The following is a 9,125-nucleotide window of genomic DNA, read 5'->3' on the forward strand; positions in this document are numbered from 1 at the left end:
AAATATCATTCTCTTCTATCACCTTCCAAGTCATTCTCACCTTCCTTTAAGACTTTAGCATTTAATCCATACTTTATTTTCCTCACTGTCTTTGGCTCACAGCCTCACTGACTTCAATACCCACAAGAGCTTCCAACTGCTGACCTCACAGTACCTCAGTTTCTAAGGGATGAACTAAAGGATTCCCAAAATCTGTTCCTTCTTGCGTCTTTATTCTCCTCTCCCACAATTTTTATTGCCTCTCAGCAAAGCAATTACAATACCTTCCAATACTCTTTCATCCCACGACACTCCATCAGATTTATCACCTGAACAATGCAGCCCCTGATTTAAAAATCCATTTATTAGAAATAGTCAGTGGACTTTGTTTCTCCTTCACAATCTCATTCCAACATGTCCTCTCCTAACCTTATGAAGCCACCTGAGATTTCTCTTCTCTTCTCAAAACCTACCTGGAATCTTCCTAGGTTTTTTTTTTTTTTTTTTTTTTTTTTTCTTTTTAGGGCCACATCTGTGGCATGTAGAAGTTCCCAGACTAGGGGTAGAATTGGAACTGCAGCTGCAGCCTATACCACAGCCACAGCAATGGCAGATACTTAACTGGATGAGTTAGGCTAGGGATTGAACCCCCATCCTCACAGAGACAGTGTCAGGTCCTTAACCCCCTGAGCGACAATGGGAACTACGAATCTTCCTAGTTCTTTGCAGTTGTTTATACTATTTCCTCTGCCTGGAATTGAGCTTGCCTTCCTTCCAGCCCTTCATCTCAGGCAATTAAAAATGTACCCATTTCCCTGAGACCTGCTCCAATGCTACTTTCTCCTGTGAAGCATTTCCCTGATGATTTAAGCAGAATTAATCTCTGGAGCCTCTATGACTGCAAAACACTTTGCTGTTATGTCTATTGCAGCATTTATGAGGACACTTAATGCTATACATGGCTACCTGCCCATGTACACTCATTGAGGATGCTCCGTTTCTGTGATACTCCAGGACTTAGCATGCAGTGCCTGCCACATAGTTCATACCCCAGCATTGTTAGATGAACTGAATTGAGATTCTAGGAGTCATCTCTGTGATTTAAGTCTGGTGACTTGTGGAAATAGGCAAGGGCAATGTGTATCTACTCCCTTAGGAACACTGCCTCATAATTATTTTTAAAGTTTTCTATTTTATCAAAGAGCCTTAGAAATGGCTCCTTTTCAAAGCTTCACCAAAGTATTATTTTCCTAATTAATTATTGCAGAAGGATAACTATTGCATAAATCAATTCTCAACTTAGTTTGGTCATGACCACTAATGAAATAGATTGGAGATCTGGAGCCCCAAAGAGAATGTTTTCAGATGAATAATATATTTTATTTGTCAGCAGGCCTCAGGCTCAATTTATGGTGAAATTAACTGCAAGTGGATGGCAAATAATTGTCAGCTCATTGTCAGCCTGCATTTCCAAGGCCCTGAGTAGATAGAATGACGAAAGGTAATTTCGTTTTTCTTCGTAATTGCTTCTGGATAATACGAGAGCCTTTGAAAGAGAATGTGAGCCTGTGCATTTTGAAAATTGCAGAGAAAATACAAAGCTTGTAATGAATACCAAAATTTCTCAATATGTCAGATGTAGCAGGGGTTTTTTTGCCTAGACTTTTTTGTAGGTTTTTTTTCCAGTCTATCCCACTAAAATTGTCTACAACAGATAACATGATTTTAGACTTGAGATACGAAAAACACTATTTTGTGTGTCATCAGTGATAGAATGGGGATCTGAGTCCAGTTAGCTTTATGATAATTTCTAAAAAGGGTTAAAGAGCAATAAAGTTTCTTTCAAACCTTACAAGGAGTTGGTGAAAGTTCATTAGGTACTTAAAATTACCAGGGAAGAGAATAGTCTACACCCAATGGAGATGAATGAACTTCCAGGGAACAGATGCAGAAGATGCACAGATAATGGGGAAGGAAGGATTAGAACTTGGTGAAAGGCAAAAATAAAATAACGACCTTAATTTTTTTACCTTTTTACATTTTTTACATTATATTCCTGTAATTTTTTTACATTTATCCTAAAAATGAATTTAGATAAAGGAGGCTATTGCTTGTCCTCAGTCACAAATCACTAACTAGTAAAAAGTACTCAGGCACCATGCTGACCACCCCTTCCTACAGTGCATTTCATTGACTAATACCTTGACTAACTAACCCTGTTCACCCTACAGAAGGGCTCCGTTTTTCAAATAAGTTCAGAAATGTGTCATATGGTTCCCTCCCCCTTTAGAAAATCAGAGTGCCTGTTCATCTAGGAAACACTCGGAGAAGTCTTGCAATAGAAAAACTGTGTGCTTTGTGTATTTCACAGGTGTGTTTGATTTCTGATACTGATGGGTGCCTGGTGGAGCACTGGTGCTCCCATGGAAGACTGGCTGGGCAGTGGTGGCTAGAGGACCAGGCTGGCTGGTGGTGCAAGAGGGTCTGGGTCTTGCACTTAGGTGTAGTTCATTCCCAGAAGTTATATGTGGGAGACGTGTGCATGTACAGTCCTGTATGTGTGTCAGCCTGACTCAGCAACACTGCTATCTTGTGCAGGGAGAGCAGGAAAAGTGGGAGAGAAGTTACTGTCTCTAGTAAATGAGTGGATCCCCTAAATGCAAATGGGACAATAAAGTATTGCTGCAGGGAGACCCTCAGTTGTCAACCCAGCCAGTAGAAAAAGTACATGGATTGAGCATCCACTGTTTTCTAAGTTAATATAAGATGTGTCTCTTTGAAAGCCCCTAAGTCCCAGAGCTGAGTACAACGTATTTTTTAAAAAAATTTTTGGAATATAGTTTATTGATAATACTAGTTTCAAGTGTACAGAAAAGTGGATCAAGTATACACACACACATGTATCTCTATTCTTTTTCGGATTCTTTTCCCACCTAGGTTATTACAGAATATTGAGTAGAGTTCCCTGTACTTATACAGTATGTCCTTGTTAGCTATCTATATCTATATATATATCTCTACATCTATCTATCTATCTATCTATCTATCTATCTATCTATCTATCTATCTATCTGGCTACACCCATGACATGTGGAAGTTCCAAGGCTGAGGATCAAACCAACACCACAGTAGTGACCCAAGCTGCTATGGTGACAACACCAGATCCTTAACCTCTGTATCACAAGAGAACTCCTATTTTATATATAGTTGTGTGTATATGTTATTTCCAAACTCCTAATTTATCCCTTCCTCCCTTTCCCCTTTGGTAACCATAAGTCTGATTTTGAAATCTGTGAGGAAATTCTCTAAAAAACTAAATATAGAACTGCTTTATGATCCAGTAATCCCCACTTCTGGGTATCTATCTAGAGAAAACCATAATTCAAAAAGTGTGTGCACCCCAATGTTCATTTCAGCACTATTTACCATAGCCAAGGCATGGAAACAACCCAAATGTCCATTGAAAGAGGAATGGATAAAGACAATATGGTACATATATACAATGGAATATTACTCAGCCATAAAAAAGAATGGAATAATGCCATTTGCAGCAATGTGGATGGACCTAGAGGTTATCATTCTAAGATAAGTGAGATAAAGACAAATATCATATAAGATCACTTATATGTGGACTCTCATTTTAAAGTGATAACAAATGAACTTATTTGAGTGCAACAGCTTAACATGGGCTGCAAGGGGCTGCTGGTTCTGGTCTAAGACTGTCTCCTCCTGCTTGCCTCACACCACTCCCTCTTGTGGCTCCTATGCCCCAGCCTTTCTGGTGTTCTTTCCCATCTTCCAGAGGTCAAGTTGATCTCAGCACTTCCTTTGGGCTCATCTCTGTGAAGCCCTCTTTTCTATTTCTGATTTCTTTATGGAAGCCATCCTGGACAATCCCAGATCAGCGCTGTTCCTCTTATAGAACACTGTAGTTTTTCTTATTAGTACTTGTTGCCAATGGTTAACTCTATGTGGGGACATTTGTTAACATTGTATTGGGGTATAACATATACCCAGTAAAGTGCTCAATCTTGAAGAATCTTTACATATGTATAACTCCAAGGAACCACAACTTGAATTGAGCATAAAACATTTCTGATATCCCAGAAGGTTCATCTCTCCTTCTCCCATAAATGATTCTCTTTTCTAGCTTTTAGCACCATAAGCTAGTTTTTCAGTTCCTGAATATCTTACAGATGCTCCCCATTGTGACTCTGAGATGCATCCAGATTGGTATGTGTCATCGAACATTCTATTGCTGTAACACTTTACCATGTGATTGCACCACAGTTTATTTATCCCAAATATTGTTGACTCTCATCCCATATACACTGTAAACTTCATGAAGCTACAGAACATGTGCCTGAGACATTGCCTGGAATGCCCTTGGGCTTTAGACTATACTTGGCAAAGAGAAGGAGCTCAAGACTTTTGTTAAAAAATGGAGAGGTTTTTTTTTTTTTTTTTTTTTTTTGTTATTGGTATTTGTGTTAATCCTTTTAATAAGCCAACACAGTTCTCTCATTCTATGGATGAAACATTAAAACTTGTAACATAAACAAGTGAAGCTGATGTTAAATTCTTGGAGTTCCCATTGTGGCTCAGTGGGTTAAGGACCCAGTGTTTTCTCTGTGAGGATGCAGCTTTGATCCCTGGCCTTGCTCAGTGGGCTAAGGTTCTGGCATTACTGTAGGCTGCAGCCTAGGTCACAAATGTGGCTTAGCTCCAGTGTTGCTGTGATGTAGGCCTCTGCTGCAGCCCCCATATACCGCTAGCCTGGGAACTTCCATATGCCATAGGTACGGCCATAAAAAGAAAAAAAAAAAAAAGGCAAACCCCAAATTCTCCTTTTTTTCTTGGCAACACCTACCGAAGTTCCTGGGCCAGGGATCTAACCCATATTACAGCAGTGACAGCACTGGATCCTTAACCCCCTGAGCCACCAGGGAGCTCCCCAAACAAACTCCCAAATTCAGCCATATAATATTATGCTGCTGTACTCCAGGAAATGGTGCAGGTGGCCAGCAAACTGCCAGAAGCCAGGAAGAGGCAGGAAAGGATTCCCTGAAAAGTTTCAAGGGGAGCATGACTTGATGACACTTTGATCTGGATTTCCAGCCTCTATAGCTATGAGACAAGGCATTTTTGTTGTTTTAAGCCACTTAGCCTGTTGTGCTTTGTTGTACTTTGTGGTGGCAGCCCTAGGAATCCAGTACAGAGTGTGGGAAGAAGAAAAACCACAGGTCTCCCTACTGCCCTGTTGGTTGATGACACCTTTGTGGCACTCTTGGGAACACACCTCTTGGGGCTTCTGTGGCAGTGAGCACAGTTTGCCTATGGCTGTGGTCCATCATTCTGCTGACCTCAGGGCCATGTGACCAAGTGCAGGAGGGATACATGGGATGCTTCTCGGTAGCTTTGACTAGAGGACTTCTTCCTTCATCTCCCTAACTTCCTCTGTAAGCTGAGAAAGTGGGGCAGAATGGCTGCAGGGGAGGCTCTGGCCACCTCAACCTCAGTGATGCTGGCGACCAACCACAGACGTGGAGCGTTTCACTACAGAGCTGTGTATGTGTGCATGGCCCAGAATTGAGAGGTTGAGGGAGATCTCTGGGGTTGGAAGGTGAGCCAGCAGATCAGTGACAAGGTGTGGGGGCTGCCGGGGTGCCTTGTCCAGAGCGTGACGGAGGGTGATTCCCTCTTCTTGACAAACTTTACACTGGCTCCTCTTGTCTCCCTAACCCAGAGCCATACAGGGAAGGGGCTTCTGCTCAGTGAGTTCCCATTTGGCTAAAGCGCCAAAGAGTGAACCAACATTGTTTCTGGAGAGCTCTTTTGGAGTCTTTGTTGAGGCAAGTACACCTGGATGCTTGTGTCCTGGTAAAAGACAGGAGGCAACCGGGGGCTTGAGATGGAAGCCACCCTAACTCCTCAGCATGAGACAAAGAACCTCACCCATGACCCCCCTGTGCTGGGGCTTCCAGTGTTTAAGTGTCTCCAGAGAATAATTCTCTGGTTTCTTGTGGGAATCAGGGCATTAGTACCCCATTAGCAAAAGGTGGGGGAGATTAGTGACATGTCCAGTGGCTCTAAAAGAGGCCTCAAACAATCTTCCTGTTGTCAGCCTGGAGCCTTACCCCTGCTCTCCAAGCTATCGGGTGTCTCAGCCTTGCAGCTTTTAGGGTCATCAGTGCTAAATCACTCCCTGCCACTAACCCAGGTGGACTGGGGAGTGTACCTCTCTTCTGCAAAGCCAGATACTAGTCCTCCATCTGTTTTCCCACTTCCCCAAATCTCATCACATTTCTCATCTGCAGTCATCACCTTTCTTCTACCGTGGTCTCTCTTATGCTTATTGTCCTCGCAGGTGAAATCTGGTTTTCCGTCCCATTTTAATTGTGTCTCAGGAAGAAGTAAGAAGTGATCAATATGTAGATCGAACCTGCCACTTTCAACACAAGGTTTTCCCCTGCTCTCTCCAACCCCTAGTCCCTGCCTTGTTTCCCCTGTCCTAATTCCTAGGTCCCTGGACTCTTCAATCCTCATCTCAATTAAAATATCTTATCTGACCTTGCCCACACCTATTTCTTACTCTGACCTGGTGGACATTTTCTCCTGTGTGGATTCTCTGGAAAATTCCCCAGTCGCTCCCCCGTTCTCCTTTGCTGCTTTCTTTTCCTTTGCTCTCTCCTTATATGAGGTTCCTTAGAGCTTTATCTTTGGACCTTTCCCCCTGCACTCTCACCATGGTTTCAATGACCATGTGTATATGATTCTCAAATCTGTATCTTCACTTGTCTTAGGTCAGGACTCCTTGTTGCAAGAGACAGAAACCTGATTTGAAGTTGCTTAAGAGGAGTTCCCTTATGGTGCACAGTGTTAAGGACCTGGCATTGTCACTGTAGTGGCCCGGGTCACTGCTGTGGCGTGGGTTTGATTCCTGGCCCGGGAATTTCCTCATGCTGAAGATGTGGCCAAAATAAAAGTAGCTTAAGTATAAAAGGGGACTTTATTAGCTCATTGATGTAACTGAGGACTCAACCAAGATGCTCAAAAGCTGTGCTCAGGAAGGGGTTGATTTCTCTCTGCGTCGTGCAGCTCTGCTTTCCTCCACTTTGCCCTCTGTCTGTCACAGTCCCCTCAGCTTGCTTACAGTTTGGTCACTGGCTACTCCATATTTCACGGTCCTTGTTTCGAAGATCCCAGAGGGAGAGGGTGTCTTTTTCCCACAGCTGGAACGTAGTCCTTGTGAAGCATGTGGCTTTGCCAGGCTTGCCTACGTGCTCTTCTCTGGCCCTGGGGCAGGGGATGAAGGATGATGGAGCCTGGGAAGGAAGTTCGTCCCCCAGGGAAGGGAGGGCTGGGGAGGGATAGAGCAGGGAAGGAGATACTGCATTTGTTTTAACAATTTGATTGAGGACGTCTGGATTCAGGACGCCAGGGCTGTCATCTTGATTCTTTAGGCTTTTTGTCCCTGGTCTTTAAAACAAGGAGGTTGGACTTCTGAGGCCCTCTAGCTACTATCATCTTTATTTTCCTTCTGTGAATGAGGGGCAATAAGTAGAAACTTCTGGCGGTGCCTCCGAGTACCGTCTGAAGGGCAGCAGGGTGTAGTGGTAGGAGTAAGAGCCCTGACTTCGAGTTGCCTGGGTTTTTCATGTGTCCATCAGTTTGGCCACTGCTTTGTAGGTCTGACCAGTGCGGTCTCGTGGAACTCCATAAACAGAGAGTCTCCCCATTGGTTCAATGCTCTTCTGTCACTGTCTTGGAATGCTTGATTGTTTTTGGCCTGATGTTTTCTAAGTGAAGGTGGACCAGACATGGGAGAGTGTGTGAGTGGAAGGGAGGAGGCCATGTGGGTGTTCGCCCTTCCCCATCAGCTCCTGCCCTTGTAGAGTTCACCATGCCTGGTAAGCAGAGAGTTCCAGTGGTCCCGCAGTACCTGGAAGTTCAGTGAGGCTTCAAGTGTGACAAGGTCGTTGTGGTATGTCTGTGACTGCCTTTCCCTCTGAACCAGAACTTACTTTGAATGTGGAAAGAAGGCAGTCTAAGAAACCCAAATGAAAGAGAATGTTGCCACATCCTTTCTTTCTTTTTAATTAAACATTTAAAAAATTTTTTAGTTTTAGGGCTGCACCTCTGGCACATGGAAGTTTGCAAGCTCGGGGTTGAATTGGAGCTGCAGCTGCTGGCCTGCATCACAGCTACAGCAACACTGGATGGAGCACAGCAACACTGGATCCTTAACTCACCGGGCAAGTCCAGAGATCAAACTCACATCCTTATGGATACTAGTGGGGTTTGTAACCCTGAGCCACAACAGGAACTCCCTGCCACATCCTTTCTTATACTATTTCTCTGTATTAGCCAACCATGTGTGCTGCAAATGATGTCATAGAAGGAAAAATAATTATATTTCATTTTCCCTTCAGTCCTTCCTTACTCATCAGCAAGCCAAAGGTAGAGAGTGCTGGTAGAATGTGCACAAGTGAGTGAAACAAAAGCAGTTGAATTAGTTTTGTGCAGCTTTTCCACTGTTCTGGTAAGATCCCAATATATACTACCAGTGTGAGCTACAAAATAATGAATTGGGTAATTTTAGTTCTTTTGCATGTGAGTTAAATGCTTTTATATTTGCATTTAAAACTGATATTGCACAATATAAAAATGAATGGCAAAATTCATACTAGTAACTTAAAATTAAATTAGTCTTTGCTTAGAAAAGCATATATATAAAATAGGTAAACAATAAGACCTGCTATTTTGCACAGGAAACTATACTCAATATTTTGTAATAAGCTATATGAGAAATGCATCCGAAAAAGAACGTATGTATGTATGTATACATGTATACATACAACATGTATATACTAATATAAAACTGAATCACTGTTTTACAGCTGTATATACTAATATAAAACTGAATCACTGTTTTACAGCTGAAACTAATTGTAAATCAACTATACTTCAATAAAAATAAATTTTTAAATTATAAATAAATAACGAATACAAAAATCATGTTGAAAAGGAGAGACTGGGAAGAAAAGAAAAAGCATTATATTTTAGTACCTTTAATAGTACTTTTCCTCTGCTTTTGGAACAAGAAACCCCATATTTTCACTTTGTACTAGACCCTTCATGTTATG

The sequence above is a fragment of the Sus scrofa genome, chromosome 15 (assembly GCF_000003025.6).
Source record: "Sus scrofa isolate TJ Tabasco breed Duroc chromosome 15, Sscrofa11.1, whole genome shotgun sequence".
NCBI classification, from domain to species: Eukaryota; Metazoa; Chordata; class Mammalia; order Artiodactyla; family Suidae; genus Sus; species Sus scrofa.